At 40.8% G+C, this 15692-nt stretch overlaps 1 pseudogene; it reads right to left on the bottom strand.

Moving 5' to 3' along the window:
• Positions 1–7247: 7247 nt before the first annotated feature.
• Positions 7248–7998, bottom strand: LOC147432500 (uncharacterized; annotated as a pseudogene).
• Positions 7999–15692: the final 7694 nt, after the last annotated feature.

Raw genomic sequence — 15692 nt, 5'->3', positions numbered from 1 at the left:
GCAAGAGAACCTAGTCTAAAGACTACAAAAGGCGAGAGAAAACCGTTCTCAACTGATGCCCACTGGATGGCTGTGATCCTGTGCATCCGGATGTCCTGCTCCCGTGTAAGTCCATACACCACCAGACGTACCGCACACGTACGCAATACCTTCATATCTCCCTCGTGCACTATGGCATCATCAATCAAAAAACGACTGACAACCCCAACTGCAGCTGCGATATCCAGTCTCAAGATCAGCATCTCATAGATGAGACCACCAAACGCCGATGCAATGCTAGCGGGCCCTGCTAGCTCTACGGAGCATGCATCGACATATATATCCCTGGAAATAGGAATCTCTAACTGACAAGGCATGTGAGCCACATGCATCTCCTTACTATCCGCAAAAGACGCATCAACCTGTCGTGCAACCTCAGAGCAAACCAGCTGCTCTAGGTGTCTGCTGGAAGACATATCCTGCACAACTATATCCCCATGCTCACTGTCGAGCATAGAAAGGAATGACTGCATAATCGCTGACATCTCAGCCTCCTCTGCAATCATCCACTTGAAACATGACCACTCAAACTGGTATGACTCACTAGAGCTCTCATGCTCTAACTCCGTATGCATAGACTCTTGCACAACGTCCTCCTGTCGTGACTCACTAGAGCAAGACCGCTCTACCTGTCTATCCTGCATAGAAGTATCTCGCACAACTGATTCTCTGCTTTGCTCGGTCACTAGCAAAGCATGCATGTCTGACTCTGTCACCTCTCTGTGTGACTACTCAAGTCGTGCCCCAACTGTGTGCACAACGAGCTCACTACTCTGCACTCCATGCAAAGTACCTTGCAACCCATGAGCAAAAGAGACTCTCCGGGTCTCTCGCTCTTTGCATGGCTGTAACAAGATTGAGACTCGACCATCTCGCACCAGTACTACATGCAATGGGTACCATGTGCCAACTCTAGCACCTCTCGCAATCACTAGCGAACCCAAATGCAATGCAAAAGATCGCTCAAGCAGCGATACCCGACATCCACTATCCCGTAACAGTCTGACTGAGATAAAATCCCATCTCAGATCTAGCACATAACGCACATGACGCAGGGTAAATCTCATACCATTGGGCATAGACAAACATATGTCTCCTGCACCCTCAATGTCATACACAACACCATCAGCCATGTGCACACAACCAAGTCTCCCACTAGAAAACGTGCTAAACCACTCACGATGCAACATGACATGGAAAGTAGTATCTGAATCTAGTAACCAATGTGAAGACTCACTAGCATCTGTCATACCCAAATATGCATCACGCATCTGTCGTCTCCGTTGTCTCAAACGCCTGAAAACATCGACGCCTAATGTGACCTCTATGTCCACAATGACAACATGTCAAGTCTCTATGCCGTCGAGACTTGCGTGTGGGACCAATCTCTCTCATGGACATAGAAGTGGGACTAAACTCCCCTGTAGACATGGATGCCGCGTACATAGCATGTAAACTCTGCCATAAAGCATGAGTTGTGGTCTCTCTCGAGACCTGCCAGTAAATAGACTCAACTAGATGCAAACGAATCTTAGACTTGTCGAACTCATCAAGATCATGCCAATCATCATCACGCATAGACTTGGGCTTCGCCGATAAACCACGCAAGGGTTTATCCTGCCCCAAATCCGCCAATGCAACAAGCATATGCTCCTTCCAAGCAACAAAATATGCACCATCAAACTGTGTCAGACCATAACGCTCGAAGTCAAATGAAAAAACAGCCATAATGCTCACAAAAGAGCAACCAACAATGAGTAGTAAATGTCAACCAAATCAGCCATAAACTGGCTCGAATCGCATCAACAAAAGTCTGCAAATATGGCTCAAAACCTAGTGCAAAATTGCACCAATAACCGTGCAAAACCTTGCACAAAATTACAAGTCAATATGAGTCAAATCCGGCTACCTAGCTCGTAGCCACATAAGCATAACACAAAATTCACTCCTGTGAGTGTGCCAAGATAATTGTACGCCTGTCAAACCGTGAGCTAATCACCAAGCCCACACTGTGCGGTATCGATGCATACACACGCACAAATCTCCCACCAGTAGAGAACACCGCACGCAAATGCTGAGTGCAAACCGCAATCTCTACCTAGATTGCATAAATGATGCGGATAAAACTCCTGGGAAAATTTCGCCAGAGTTAGGACGCACAATGGATACAACACAAAATAACATTGTCCTGCAACCTCAATACAATGAGCAATCAATGCGCATCAAACTACACTCAACATACATGCATAACCTCTGCAAACCTGTGTCCAACAAATGCTCACAAAGAGTACCACAGGTGACCATACATGTCATCCACAACCAACCTCTGCACTTGCTCACAAGATATATTGCTCACCACATAAGCATACATAGAGCATTACCCACTCAAAGACCATGTATGCAAGCCACAACACTGCAGAAGAACTACTCAACTACAAACTGGCAACACCTGTGGGAGTACTAGACTCAACGTGTATCTAGGAGTCAAACTCGATCTTGTAACACCTCATATGTGCCTGCTACCTGCAGTGTGCACGGGTAAGCTGTCTGCAGCAAAGAAGACAACAGAGCCCAAAACTGTCCTGAAAAACAATCTCTGTGTTTTTAATTTCAGACCCAACTACACTCCAAATCAGAAAATAATTCCTTCTACAAAGTCATAGAGCTTGAAGCAAGCTCCATTTTGAAGCAAAAAGTTTTGTAATCGGAGTTTGTAGCTCAAGTTATGTGCAAAATATTAGACTGCTGTCAAACTGCCAAAAACTGAACGACTTTCTTCTATGCTTCTTTGAGCTCATAGAAAGGCTCAAACTCACTTCCCACCTCGATGCGTGAGCTGAATGTATCAATCTCACAATGTTTCCATGTCTATGGAAGCTCCAAGCTCCAATCTGTCGCCGATGTACCCGTTGCAAAGCTTGCCGAGAAGAGGGAAGATGTTGTACACAGTGGGATGATCTGTACAGGAACTGTGGAATGATCTGTGAGCACTAGGAAGCTCCTAGGAGCTCTCCTGCAAGACTTTGTATGGCTGTCCACAAGCCTCCTCTATTTCTTTGCTTAGATCTGTGACCTCTCCGCCATAGCCGACGAGTTCATCGCGAAGCCGTTCATCTACGCTCTCACACTTGTTGCTCTGATCCCAGTTGAAGGGGATCGGAGAGCACCATAGACGAAGAGTGAGAGAGAGAAGGAGACACAAAACACACAGATATGGGTGGTGAGACTCAAAGAGTGAGCAGCCGCCTATACACTTATGCTATGTATAAGGTATACAAGTCAGTGGGGGCGCCCAGACTCCCGGCGCCGGGCAAGGCACAGGCACCTATACCCCAACATGTATATCAATCAGACATTGTTACTGCTTTCTTGAATGGTGGCACATTTGAGGAAGTTTACGTAACGCATCCTTGTGGTTTTTTCAAGAAAGGACAAGAGGATAAGGTGTGCAAATGTAACAAAGTGTTGTATGGGTTGAAGCAATCTCCTCGTTGTTGGTACGAAAGGCCTGACACTCATTTGGTCAAACAAGGATTTCGTAATAGTCTAGCCGAAAGCTCATTGTATGTAAAGACATATTGCAGTGTGATGATGGTATTGCCTTGTGTCAAAAAAGTTACATAGAGACATTGAGAATCCCATGGAAACAGGTTTGGAATTGAGTCTTCATGATGCTGATGATGCTGCAGATGTCACTTTTTACCAAACTACTGTTGGATCCCTCATTTGTGTATGCAACACGAGGCTGGATATTCAATTTTCAGTCTCACAAGTTAGCAAATTTATGCATAGCCCAGGGTCTAAGAATTCGGTCTGTCAAGAGGATTTTTTGCCACTTGAGTGGTACTTTATATTGTGCCTTGTTTTATCCCAAGGGGGGATCATTGCCGCTAGACTTACATGCTTTTTTGGACTCAGATTGGGCTGGTTGTTTTGACACATGAGTGTCCACAAGTGGTTTTTGTTTCATGCTTAGAACCTCATGCATATCATGGTTGAGCAAGAAGCAAACTACTATGGCCACTTTTAGTTGTGAGGCTGAGTACGCAGTGTTCATAGGTACAATTGAGTGTATATGGCTCAGACGTCTTATAGATTATTTGGGTGTTGGATCGGACACTACCAACACTATCTACACTGACACTCAGAGCACATTGGCTGAACTCATTTTTTCATGCTCGCACAAAGCACATTGAGGTGCATTACCACTATGTCAAGGAGAGGCTCTCAGCACGCACGATCAGCTTGGCTTATGTGCCAACACAGGACAGCCTTGCAGATCTTTTCACAAAGGCATTTTTTCGTGAGAAGTTTGAAGCTTTCCACAAATCTTTGGGCTTACTCCTCTTTGTGGACTGATCATGTCCTCAAGGCATGGCACTTCCCTTTACTCTATGTGCCAGCTCTCATTCACCGCATCACTCAAGGGGAGATTTGCTACTATATACATGTGGTATTTTTTCCCTCATTGCATTGTATATATCCCTATCACTCTAGGACTATCTATCTTTCCATTGCACACCAAATACTATACTCTCTAATGTGTGCCTTGAGCTTCCTTCATCTTCTCCAAGCTATGTGTATTTTCTTGCAACCCTAATTCCAACATGTTTGTACTTTGTTCTAGCATAGTTCCCTGCCAAAACATTTGCCTAAATCTTCATTGATTTCTTCAGTTCCCATGACAATCTTCAACTTTTTTTTCACCTCCCCACTGAGAGGTATTGTCTCTGTGAGATTCTTCTCGCGAACCCATGTGTGCTATAGAAGGAATCAGATCCTTTATAAAAGAAGAATATTGTTGAGCTTTGATACCACTTTTATACGCTTGGAAACTCCAAGCAAGAAATCAATAGCAACACATGAACAACAACTACAAAATCATTTAAGTTTATGAGAGAGAGAGAGAGAGAGAGAGAGAGAGAGAGAGAGAGAGAGAGTCAACATGGCACAAGATATTTCAATGCCTAAATGCACTGGCCTTGGTGCCCCTTTTGGTATTTCTTTATTATTATGCCATAGGGGTCCTTTGCTCTCCGACTTTGTGTCTAGATTATTTGAAAAGTGAGGACCCACGGGATCTTATAAATAGTACAAGTGTTGCCCAAAGATAGAGCCCCAAAATCACTTCTCTCAGAAGCGCTCCAAAAGCTAGCACCAAACACTCCAAAATCTACTAGTGCAATGTTTGGTGTCTCAAAGCTCATTATTGGGTTATCAATTTATTGGTGCCTTTATAATGAATTTTTGATAGTTTGTAAAGACTACTAAGAAATGCATATCTGTTTCACTTAGCAAAGCCTATCTGCTTCACTTATTCTAAGCTATGTGTTGGAAATTGGCAAAGGAAAATGGGCTAAGATAACTCTGTAAGATTGGTGAAGACTATTGTAGTGCAGACTTTTGGATATGGGTGAAATTAATTTGAAGTGTCTATGTTGATGGATAAAGTATGGATTTGGGTCATCTTGTCTTCTTCATGCATACTTGCATACATGGCTAGGGCTACCCATTTTGTAAGAACACGTGATAATATATAGATGGTCTCTATGTGTGTTTGTGTGTGTGTCAATCACCTACTTGGCATTAAGAATTTCACTTTGAAAACATTAGGGCAAGAGGGTGCACATGATGCAAGTGTTGGCCATTGTAGGGCCTCTAGCAGATGTGAGTGCAAAAGCATAAAGATCAAGGAGATACTCTTGACAAAGATGATTCCGTTGTAGCCAAACAAGGTTCATGACTTCGCCAAAGATGGAGACTCTTTCTGCACATATAATGGTTGTACTCCATATGTTTGTGGGTTGCATCCATCATATTTAGAGCTTCATCCCCCTCATCCCTTGTTAATAACTAAATGTATCTTTGATTTCGTACCTGTTGCTCTATGTTCTTTTGCAATTTAGCATTATGGAGTCTTTTCTACCTACCTTTGCTTACAAGAGTTGTTGTCTTCTAGGCTTATGATAGTGATGAAGGATGCTAAGGGGTCCACTATGATAGAATTTCATGTTCATGTCCTTTGCCTATCTCTCACACACACACACACACACACACACACACACACACACACACAAACACAAACACACACAGAGATGTATAGAGAGAGGGAGACGCAGATCCTAAAGATACGAGTTATGTACATTGTCTTTTGGTAGCAACACACTACTATACATAAGTTATCCATGAGAGTGCAAAATTGGAATAAGGAGATATTTACTTGTATTTCATTATGTTTAAGGACCCAATGTTTAGAGGTAGAGAACAGATATTGTGAACAATGAGATTTTGAATTTACAATATCTTACGGTAGTTTGATCATAAAAGTTAGTAGATAACCAATAGTAGTAACACAATGGTGAAATGAAACTATCATTTCTCCGTCATAAGTTGACGAGCTACTTTGGATGACGTCATACACCAATAGTTAAAAAGCCTACATTACTAGAATCATGCCTTGAATAAGGTTTATTTGTGAAGGTTGGTATTAATAAAAAGAGACAAGGATATAGGAGTATTTGATATGCATAGTACTAGTTCAAATTGATTACAATCGCATGATTGATTGTATTTCATAAGATCAAAAGAAAATGTTTTTCCTATATTCGAGTATGTGTGAGAAGCTATCAAGATATGCTTATGATTTCTATAAAAAAAACAAGATGTTAGTCCAAGCTCTAAATCCATTCCTTTTTGTATTTTCAACACATGTTACGGATCAATGTTTAGGGACAGACCATACTCTGAAAACCAAATAAATATTCGTCCGAAAGAAAGTAACGAATGTATTCGAATTAGATGAAGAAGATAATATATTGCATGTAGTCTTCAATGTGACAAAATTAGTTGATGATGTCACAAGGGTGATGGTGACTGACAGTAGCTAGCTCAGCCGTGGGTGGAGTTTTCGCACAAGTGTTTGTGTGCTTCTTCAGTGGTGCCGGAATAGATTAGGCAGAGACCCTCACCTGCATCAAGTATTTTTTTATCAGGACTAACTTCAATAGTGGACTTGAAAGCGCAAAGAACTGGAAACTTGTATCTAGATCGGGAAAATACGAGCCCACACAAAATCCAAGGTTCGAACTTGTTCTCTGCATGAGGGGAGGGACTAGAGAGAGAGAGAGAGAGAGAGAGAGAGAGAGAGAGAGAGATTACTTGGATTAACGGGAACGAGGTGGGTGTGAACTCCCCCGATCTTGCCACAGTTAATGCCCTGCGGTCGCGAACGAGGTGGGTGTGAACTCCCCCGATCTTGCCACAGTTAATGCCCTGCGGTCGCAAACGTGTCTGCCAATAGATGTTTGTGGCATACGCACTGGCATGGTAAAGACTAAGCAGAAAGCCGCATGAGCCCCGCCTTTGGCGGCACAAAGGGGAGCGGTAATGGGTTGCATGTACAGGATCTGCAAACGTCCGACTTTGGCGGGCACTGGTGCTGAACTGGAATCAGGGGCCCGGTGGGGATGGGAGTAGTGTTGTTGGTGGTGGTGGTCATCCGCGGAGGAGGCCGTGGGGACAAGGGCAGTAAGTGGATGCAGGTTTTTGACTGGAGGTCACAATCCAGATTAGGTGAGCACACGAAGAACTTCAAGCACTGCAGCTGCACCCGTGGTGTATCAGGGAGAGGCAGGCACCAGGCCCTGGTGGCGGGATCAGGTGGAAGGCCGTCATCCATATCGGCATACCTGCAACCGGGAAGAATAAAGCGCAGTTTACCAATGCAGGCCAGGCGCGGCTCTATACTCGTAAATTCCACGCAATTAGACACAGTACGTAGCGTTAACAAATAATTATTGCAACAGCGTCAATAGTCTTGCAGCCATAAATTCAAAAGAATAATAGATAAAACGCACCCCGTAGCGGCATCGACTGTGTCTGGGCTGGAAGCACCGCCTGCCTTGCGTACACATGAAGCGCTAGTGCCACCATCATCTTCACCATAACCTTCTTATTCATGCCAAGACTTGTCCTCCAATAATTCATATTGACTAGACCTTTTTTCCTCCGCTACTGATCGAATGAATGAATAAAATGCCATAAAGCAACCTTTATATACATAATTTCGTACGACACACCTACTGGTAGCTTTCAATTCATATTGCCTCGAATCGAGACTCCTTTGCAGGCAAAGTTTGAGGCTCCATGCACTGGACTACAAAATCTTGTTTTTATATGTGCAAATCCATCTCACAACCTCACCTAGAATAACAAAATCTCACTGCTAACCACTCAACCATGCGCAGATGGTTGCCTCCAGTGCGATTCTCTCTCTCTATATAAACAATGTTTTGCTTCTCCCCTACCCTACTGCTCGCCATTTGTCCCCTTCCTCGACTAGCATCCATTGCCTCCCCTCGCTTCCCCTCCAGCATTCTCTGATGTGCCACATGCCTCACTACCCTCAACCGGATGGCCTGAGTATTGTTCCTGTCAATTCTCACAACCGCGTCCACGTTCATGGGCATCTTCCAAGATTCCTTTCACTTTTGGAGTTTTCCCTAGCCTGTACCCCCTACTACTTGCTCATTTCTTGTTCTTAACAGGCAATAGTTTTATTTTTTCTGAAATGGGAGGGGAACTACTTGCGTACCAAAAATACATCCAAAAAATAATTTTTCCCAAAAGCTTGGCAAACCTACATATGAGAAATTACAGAGCTAAAGTGACTAAATTCTAAGATTTTTACACAACTTCTTTAGAATATTTTGTAGGGTTTTTCCACCTTCAAATTTAGAATCACAAACAAGGTCGAATTAGCTTTGTTATATCGTGGTTGATTGTGAGTACTACTAACTAACAATAACAATGATGGCATATGCTTGCCCCTTTGTTATGTCTTTATTTACCTACAGATACTGCATGTCTCTATGTCCGTATATTCTGGAAAAGTTTCCCACCAACTCTATGTCCACTTGTTCTTGATGTTCCTCTGTTGCATGAATGGGGTTGCACTATATGATCATGGTAACGCTATGAGCCAGAAGCTTCTAGCCTAGTGTAAGCGGTACAAGTTGCAATAACATCCGTGGCACAAAAAACTCTCATCTCTTCTCACCTTGCCAAACTAATTTCACGATGCATGGAAAATGAGATTATACAAGGAAAGTGAACAGTAACAATTACGGTCATGAACTGGTGAAAGAAAATGGAGTCACAATAAGAAAAAGAAATGTGATATGTTTGGTACTTTAAACAAGGAGGTTATTGTGGATTGATCGACATTGAGGACAAGATATATATGTATAGGTGAAACCAAGAGGAGTAGAGTGCACCATATATAGCTCCAACAAGTTATGATGAGAATCAGATGGCAATTGACATTGAGAATGAAATTAATGAGCTTATTGAGATCATGATTAAGAACAAGATTGACGCTCAGACCTATTGCATGCAAGATCACGCACCATGAAAGAACCAATCAACAGCAACATGATATATATAGGTATTGAATAACGGAGAATTTATGAAAGAGGAAACTTGTAGTAGTGGGTGTAAAAAAATTAAGGTATCCATAAGTACAATCTTGCAAGTATACTACAAACATAACATGAATATTTGATGTGATTATTTGCATGTTTGTTGATCCCTTATTCTATCGATCTACAAGGATCGTGTTGAGCTATTCTTGTCTGGTCTCATGGATCTTCAAAAGAGCATAGAGACTATGTACAAAAGCAATGCATCACTTAAAGTGGATGCATGATTTACTAATCACCAAAGATCAAAACATAGGTGACAAAAATATTTTTCATATGTTTTTGCTTAAAATAGGATCATCAAACTAAGAACAGGATTCTATTTCGAACGCACTCGCTTAGGACCATACGACCTCTCACAAACATGGAGCCTTGCATCCTCATACATGGTGGCTCTTTTTTCCCAGGCAACTGCGAGCATCAAACTAAGAACAAAATTCTGTTCCAAACGTAGCCGCCCTTGTTTGAGGTATGACAGCCATGTTGTGTGCAGTTTCTTGTGGTGTAGCTCTAAAAATAGAATCAACTTAAACTTACATCCCATTTACTAAAGACTTAAGAAAATCAACAACAAATATTGTGTTAAAACAAAAAAACTAGCTCTAAACTTCTAAACAATTTACGAGTACGACTTGATATATAGTAACGCTCCAATTTGAAGCCTCTTCTCTTTTCAACGACAATAACTTCTATCAAACAAGTACAAATATCGGGCCTTAAATGAAAGTAATTGTGCGGCAATCAAGATCATCAAGCACAACCACACTTCCTTCAACATCATAAGTATTAAATTATTGATCCACCCATCAACATAATTTCAAGTTTCACATAATGGGAACAGACAACCTATAAAAAATTCACGTTGTTTAGATAGACTTAAAAATACATAACTATAGGACTAGGATCAAAAACTGAAATCATGTATGTAGAATAGTTTCTTATGATCAAGAGGGATTTAAGTTGCAAACATCTAGCACTGCTAATGTTGAAGTTGCAAACCTTTTGTTTAGAGTCAATTTCAAGATAGCCACAATTGAGATTTTGGCGCATACACCGACCATGAAGAGGAGATGCTTTCTCAGAGAAACAAGAAAATAAGTCTTTGCTTGTATTAATTGTTTTGAATATTTTGGTTAGACTTTGTCAGATTCAATAAGCTTTGTATTAGCAATTTGATGATGTTGAAGGTTCCCTATTGAGCTTCTACTTGTGTAGCTTCATTCAAAAGAATATTTTTGTAGACACTTGCACATAATAATTTTGTAGACACTTGCACAGAATAGTTTTGTAGACACTTGCAGAAGAGGTGAGTGAGAAGTAGATGACAATCACTACTATGAGCTATCCATGGTCCTAATCGGCTGCGTTCGAAATAGAATCTTATTCTTTGTTTGATGCTATTTTAAGTAAAAATAATATGCATGACCAACGTTTTATCAACGGTTGTAGGAACAAATAATCTCAATAATCCAATTACAAAAAAGATTCCGCGTCTGTCTATAAACCATTCAGACAAAGCAAGAGAAAAAAGCGAAGGTGTAGGAGGTCACAGACGCTGCTAGTATTTGCCTAGAGTTGTGGAAGCCCTAGATAGAGATCCAGGAAAGCCAGGTCAAATCCAAAGGCCTCGCAATCATGGATGCTCTCTGCAAAATCAAGAGTTGTCAGTATAGTGATATTCTACGAGTTTGGCTTTAAATAGTGCATGCCATAGCAGCCCAACAATAGTCAACTTGCAATGCATTAGTTTGAGCTCTCTGTAGATCCTAAGTAAATTGTTGTACCTGACTACTTATCTCCTAACGAGTTAACAGAAGCTTTTGAGCATCTGCCTATGGTGGGCTATGGTGTCCGGACACGAACACAAACAAGAGATTTCTAGTCTGTGAGACTAGCATGATCACCGACTACATTGTATATTTTGGATGCTATCATCACTTATCCACTATTTCAGACCACCAGGCATGCAGATTTTTCCCGAAGTGCGCCCATCTTCACACGGTTGAAGGTTTTCTTCCTCCCCCCATCAGTCGGATTTTCTTGTTTCTTTTCTTGAACTCAAAATGATAATAGGTCCCCGCTAAGAGCAGGGTCACCCTCTCGTCTGTGAGCAAATATCTCCAATAGAGTGCAGACCAATCTTCTCTCATTATCATCCCATGCATTAGGCAAAGAATGGAGTCTACGAGAAAGGAAGTCAAACCTTTCGTATTAAGAAAGTAATCAAAGGACATATTTTGAATTCAAACATGCAAAATGGTTAGTTTATTTGCATTCAAAGTTTTTCTCCAAAATGAAATTTAAAATCTAGCAAGTAAAACCATATCATGTAGCATATATATGGAAAGAAGTCGACGCGTAGATTGCAGATCTATGATCTCCGCTCAAATCAGAGATCATATGTGGGAGTTATGGAAGTCCAAAAATCATACAGTTATTCACTTCTTTTTTTGGGGAGAAAGTGCATTCTTTCACAACTCTTACACACCCACCATTGTTGCACACATGGCGTACACCTATTCGTCAAAATGTTAATCACCTCCATAAGCTCATGGAAAATAAAGAGGCCCTCCTACACCCCATCCTCTTCCCAATGTCGAGCACTAGACAGAGAATCATCTCAAAGTCTCTCCTCTCGTCTGTGAGCAAATTTGTAAGGCTCCTCTCAATAGGTTGATGTACACATTCTTAGGCTCTAATCTTCTAATGTTTCACGAAGAAGATTCAAAATGTCGGCTTCTTAATGATTTGAATATTATTGACCTTGAAAAAATGACGTGGGATGATGTCGAAGCAGTAGGCACACTGCCTTCTCCTCATTCTCATCATACAACTATAGTTCAAGCATGCCATTATCTACTTGTAATTGGTGGTAGTTCTCATTCAAACTGCTTCAATGACCTTCATGTTCTTGACCTAGAGTATGGAATGGTCTCGTTCTCAGCCAACAAAGAGTGACACCAACACCTCAAGTAGGTCATGCAGGCGTCAACGTTGAAAATAGTTGGTACATTATCGATGGTGAATACAATAAAAGAGGACATCAATTAGCCATATCTAAGAAAATTCAATGATGAATTGGCAGGGTAACTGAACCCTAAACCCTAAACCATCCTTTTTCCTCCTTGGCCAAACCAAGGATGATTACATTATTGCTCTACCTTTGGAGGAAGTTATTGAGAAGACATATGCCGTGTCTATCACCATTTGTACCGTGAAATGACAAGGTTCACCAAGATCTACAGTGACAGGTCGATGTCCATGGTGACATGGGTGAAGTTACATGATGCATATTCATCCATGGTTCAAGGTGATACCAAATGTTGTGTCTTTATTTTCTCCATCCATGTCTTTATTTCTTGATACATGCTATTGATCGCGTCATGATTTGTCATAAAATGCTTCACATGATTTTATGATCATTTTATGATGGTATACTAACGTGTGTGATGGTCTTCATGTGAATCATCGATGTATAGATGAAAAGATTTACCAAGCCATTATCTTCTAACTAGTCAATGTCTTTGAGCTTTTGTAGATTTTGCATTTCCTCACTTAAATAGCGTGTTTGATGCCATGGTATGTATAGACATGATGATAATTACTATTTTACAGTTTTTATTTATTTTGAAGAAAGTATCTCTCATGCCATGGCACGTAGGGCCATGATGATTGCTATTTCAAAATTCTTATAAGCATCTCTAATGCCATGGTGAATAGTGTGATACCATGGTACATAAAGCCATGATGATGACAAGCTACACCATGAAACCTTTCTAATTATATATTGCCTCTCAGATGATGGCACTCGGACTGCTTTCGTAACATGGTTCAGTCTCAACTCTGGATGCAAGTTCCCTCACGATAGAGCTACGACCACCCCCAACAATCGGCCACACGTTGACAAAGAAGATCTATTTTTACTTTTTTCTTTTTTCCTTGAGAATGCTAGTTAAATTCATGTAATGTTTGATGGCGGGCTATAAATAAAGTGTGTTTCTATGTTATAAGTACTGTTCACTTATTAGTGGCTAATGGCGCCAAATGATGATGCTTCCACATAGTGATCGTAAGGGTTATGACTTAAACTGACTTCTTATGTGAATTTTACGTAAGGGAATGGTCATGCATGTCCACGGGGCTTGGGTTTAGCGCATGGTAATCATAGTGGATGGTTTAATGCATGATAATCACCGCACTTGGTTCCATATCTTGTTATTTGTATTGCTTATTTTGGCTCTATTTGCTTCAATCAGATGCAAGTTTCCATATACTCTTGGTGTATGATAAAGTCTCAACAAGTTACAGTATTTGGAAAAATATTACTTGTCGCTCTTGTCATGAAAACTTCATTTGATGTCCATCATTAATTACATGATTTGTGCAGTTTGACATTTTATGCTTTGTACATAATGACTTTACTAATTCTTTTCTTGGTGATGTGATAATTCACCTTTTATTAATTAAACATGTGACAAAGTTTATGAGTATTTGGGACCCTGGTTTCTTGTTTTATGGAAAAAACCTTGATTTTTGTGAAATCGATATTTAATGGCACTATGGTTGATATCATTCTATTGCACCTTGTAATAGGTATTTCATGGTGCTATGTTGTTCTCGTCTTATTGCACCCTTGACCTCATTGGTGCTATGGGAGTTATTGTCTTATTGCACCCTCGTCGTCATTCGTGTTATGGTTGTTACCATCTTACTGCATGCACCCTCGTCATCATTAGTGCCATGGGTGTTATCGTTTATTACACCCTCGTCATTGGTGATACGGTTGTTATCATCTTATTGCATGCCCCGTGGTCATCATTTGTGCTTATTTCATTCTCGTCTCATTCAAGGATTTGGTAGTTGTGCTATGCACTATGGTTGATTTCATTCTATTTCACCTTGTAATTGGTATTTCATGGTGCTATCATTGTTCTTCTTTTATTGCATGCACCCTCGTCATCATTAGTGCCATGGGTGTTATGTCTTATTACACCCCCCTCGTCATTGGTGATACGGTTGTTATCATCTTATTGCATGCCCCGTGGTCATCATTTGTGCTTATTATCATTCTCGTCTCATCAAGGATTTGGTAGTTGTGCTATGCACTATGGTTGATATCATTCTATTTCACCCTTGTAATTGGTATTTCATGGTGCTATCATTGTTCTTGTTTATTGCATCCTCGTCGCCATTGGTGCTATGGGTGTTATCGCCTTATTGCACACTCTCTTCATTGGTGCTATGGTTGTTATCATCTTATTGCATGCACCCTCCTCATCACTGGTGCTATGGGTGTTATCGTCTTATTCCACCCTTGTCGTCATTGATGATATGGTTGTTATCATCTTATCCCATGCACCCTCAAGCTATAACCTCATCATCATTGGTGCTATGGGTGTTATCGTCTTATTGCACCCTCGTTGTCATCCGTGCTATGGTAGTTATCATATGATTGCATGCAGCCTTGACATAATTGGTGCTATGGTTCTTATCATTATTTTTAACAGGCATTTGGTAGTTGTTGTGACTATGCACCACTAGTGTTCCGTAGAATTTATGTACCGACTTTGTGCACATGTGATTGCATCAACGTTACGTTTGTTTCTATGTTGTCTCTAGAGCACCATAGTGAACCGTCTCTAAGGACAATGTGATGTGATCATTCTTTTAAGCTTCACATTTTGATATGTTTTTTGGGTTGATGTCATTTACAGGATAAAATTCACGTCAAGCAGCATGTACAAGGACTCAAAGATATTGCAGCTCCTTAATGCTATTGAAGCTAATACTCAAAAATATTGAAGAATTTTCATCAGTTCAATTATAGGGTTAGTAAACTTCCAAAGACGATTGAAAGAGAACATTGTATATTATTGAATGATGTAGCTCCTGGAAAATGGATTTTGTAAACTTTGAAAATTGCTAATATAATAGTGAATGTATATGGTGTTGTGGATTTTTCCCTTGTACCCCAAGGGTTTTTTCATCCACAGTGGACACTTCCTCCCTTGTCAACGATCTCATCAAGGGTTAGCTTTTCCCTTTCAAGCAAATGAAAAATATCATTTACAGACCTCCACACACGAGCGTACTTAAGTCCAAGAGCTTCTTCGTTACCTATGTAGGTGGTAATGTCACGCACCTTTTCCACAATTGAAAATCAATGGAACTTTG

Source organism: Adiantum capillus-veneris, chromosome 20, assembly GCF_014529385.1.
Source record: "Adiantum capillus-veneris isolate H3 chromosome 20, ASM1452938v2, whole genome shotgun sequence".
NCBI classification, from domain to species: domain Eukaryota; kingdom Viridiplantae; phylum Streptophyta; class Polypodiopsida; order Polypodiales; family Pteridaceae; genus Adiantum; species Adiantum capillus-veneris.
Note: the sequence above shows the minus strand (reverse complement) of the source record. Positions and strands in the feature narration are given on the sequence as shown.